Here is a 3,239-nt window from a genome sequence, read left to right on the forward strand (position 1 = left end):
AAAAAACTTGCTGAATAAAACCTTGCCATCCTCTGTTACCTCTGTATCTATCTCCACTACACTCCCAGGTGACCTCTTCTCCACCTCTGCTTTAAAACTATACAACATCCTAAATGTATTTGCCCAGTCACCATACAATGATTTCATGGCCCTTTGTTTTGCTTTCCACACTGTGGTATATTGCAGCTGGATGGGGTACAACTTCTCCAAGTCAACTTTAAGCCTCTTTGCCGTAGTGTTTGGAGTCTTGGCTAAAATAGGAGTAATCTTCTCTGTAACCCAAAGCTGTGATGTCATCTTTGAAACTCTCTGTGAAGTGGTCATACATGTATGCTGGTGTGGTATTTGATTTACCCTTACTGTACTTCCATCAGGTTGTAGTCTGGCAGACAAGTACCATTTGCAAGGATTGCCACCACCATCATAACCTTTGCACCGAGCATAAAATTTCTTTCGATCAGTCCACATAGTCTTGGCATCAAACTCTTTTTTCACTGCATAGGTCCTGAAAGACATCCTAAACTCCTTCATGCTTGGCCACAACTTTCCCACCTCAATAACTGGGTTCTCTTTGTCATACAAACAAACCAGCTCATTATCATCTGCATCATCCACATCATCTGCAGCCTCTCTCATCAGGTGTTCTTCATCCTCATTTGCATTTCTAGGGCCTGTGTTACCTTCAGCTGGCAAAGAACTGTCATCCTTCTCCTTATCTTTGTCATCAACTTGAATGCCAAACATTTCGGCCATATCAATGTCAGATATTGGTGTAATGACCAAATCTGTTTTTTCATTCAACTCTACTACATACCAGTCAACAACAATCTTCCTAGCACCATGGGTTCCCTCCTCTCCATCTGCATCAATCCCAGTATCTTCAGCTACTATAGTCGGTTCAGTCAACAATGCCAACATCTTCTTTTGTGAAACCCACTCATCATCTTCCATCTGTGCAGCCATCTTTGATGGCACATAACCAACTCTGGAATGAGTTTGCAAATCAATTAGCTCTGCATAAAATGTTACTTGTTTGCTTGCCCATCCTCCTTGCTGATCAATTTCAGCAACCATGGATTCTCCATCTTCAATTCTCACATATTCACCATTATAGTTATCGAAACGTTGCAGAGATACCTCTTGTTCTGGACCCCAAACAATACTCTCCCCAATTCTCTCCACCAAATTGCCCACGGCCTCCTCCTTCATGATCTCCAATTCCTGGGGATCAACATCTGCAAAATCGACATCCAACCTCACGGTGGTATCTCTATCAATGTCTTGGACACTGCCATCACTGAGCTTGGCTTTACAGGGAAATAATTCCACTATAATTGCGAATGTGGTGGCAGAACCTGAACCTCCCCTGTTTTGTCAATGGCAGGCAGCGGCGGCAGTCACTACCAAATCGAGTTCGATTCTAAATCGCCAAGAAAAGAGGGTGGCATTACCGATTTGAAGCACTGTCTCCTCGGGGCAGCCCGTCTCCTCGCTCCATCTCATCTAGCCCACGCTCCATCTCCTATCCAATCAAACAACGGGTACCCTCAAGCAACAGGGGCAGCATGAGGCCACAGATTTATTCAAAATTCAGTGGAATGGGAGTAGTGTTTGGAAAATACTCACTCGCAATAGCCGCTGCAGGGATAGACGCTCCACCACCGGGCCGCGGAGAAGAAACAACCCCCGGATCCAATGGAGCCCGATTCTAAATCGCCAAGAAACAGAGGGCAGCATGAGGCCACAGATCCCCCAAAATTCTGGGGAGTGGGACTAGGGTTTCGGGCTCACCTCGCAATAGCTCTGCCGCTGCCGAGAAATGTGCTCCACCACCACGGAGAAGAAACCACTGCCGGAGAAGATGCTTACGGCGGTGCCGCTCGCCCAGTCCAGCACGGGCGAGTCGAGCACGGTCACACAGTCACCGGTCGAGTCGTGGACGGTTGACTCTTGACTACGTGGCCATAGGTGGACCCCACCAGTCAGAGCACATAACCCCCAGTGTCCTAACCAAATCTCAGCCTAATGGACAGCCAACTAGCCGCGTAAATGGTGTGTCGCATGGGAGCTATTTTTTCCAACGAAGATGTCGCATGCAAGCTATTACAGCCAACGACGTCGCATGAGAGACAGTTCACACCAACGACGTCGCATGGTAGCTATTCACCCATCCCAAATCCGATGGGGAAAAATGGGCAAATATGAAATTGGGAGACAAAAACCAAAATTGGCATATTGAGAAGTAAAATCTCACCTTTCCCTGCTCTGTTTTGCTCTTGCATTTCACGAATTCCCGCCCAAGGTTGCCATTCTTGTCGGTCGTTGTGACTAGCCGCTTCAGGGGTGCGATACGTGGGCATGCAGGGCATCTTGTCATGGGCACTGCGCCATAGCGCGGCCATGAGCGGCGGGAGGCTGAAGCGGAGCTCGACATTGCTAGGTCGCGGCCCGGAACGGCGTTGCTGCGCGTCGTCGCCGGAGAAAAAGAACAACAACGTTCGGGGAGGGGGAGGGGGTAGGATGGGCTCGGGTGCTGCACGGCTCGGGGCACGGCTCGGTGTCCTCTTGTACCAATGCTGACCTGGATAAGTTAGTGGGTCCCACGCTGTGGGTCCCGCTCACCTGACCAATGCTGAGTTGGATAAGTTAGTGGGTCCCATGCTGTGGGTCCCGCTCACCTGATTCGAGTTTTAAACATGTGTCTTTGGATTAGGCAGCAGTGTCGCATGGGAGCTATTTTTTCCAACGAAGATGTCGCATGAGAGCGATTACAACCAACTACGTCGCATGAGAGACAGTTCACACCAACGACGTCGCATGGGAGCTATTCACCCAATACATGTGTGGCTGGTTCCACACACGCACAGGAGCAACACATGTGCAGGAGCGTCTGATGCTCATGTGCACACATGCCTAGCCGGTCATGGCCAAACCATAGCACAACCAGCACGGCCGTGCGTGAAGGCCGTGTGCCGGTGAGCAGCGACGAGTGCGGCCGGGTGCTGGAGCAGCTGCGGTAGTAGTAACAAGCAGCGATAGCAGGCGAGTAGCAGTGATAGCAGGCATCAGAGATCAGCAACAACAACGGCTATAGCCAGCAGCAAAGATCAGCAATGGCAACAGCTATAGCCAACAGCAGCACAACAGCGGCAAAGCCACGTGCGCGGGCGGCTGCGGGCGTGGCGGGTGACAACTCGACAAGCCGAAGGTAGCAGAGAAGCAGCAACTGCAGCGCAAGG

This window comes from Triticum aestivum, chromosome 3A (genome assembly GCF_018294505.1).
Source record: "Triticum aestivum cultivar Chinese Spring chromosome 3A, IWGSC CS RefSeq v2.1, whole genome shotgun sequence".
In the NCBI taxonomy this organism is placed as follows: Eukaryota; Viridiplantae; Streptophyta; class Magnoliopsida; order Poales; family Poaceae; genus Triticum; species Triticum aestivum.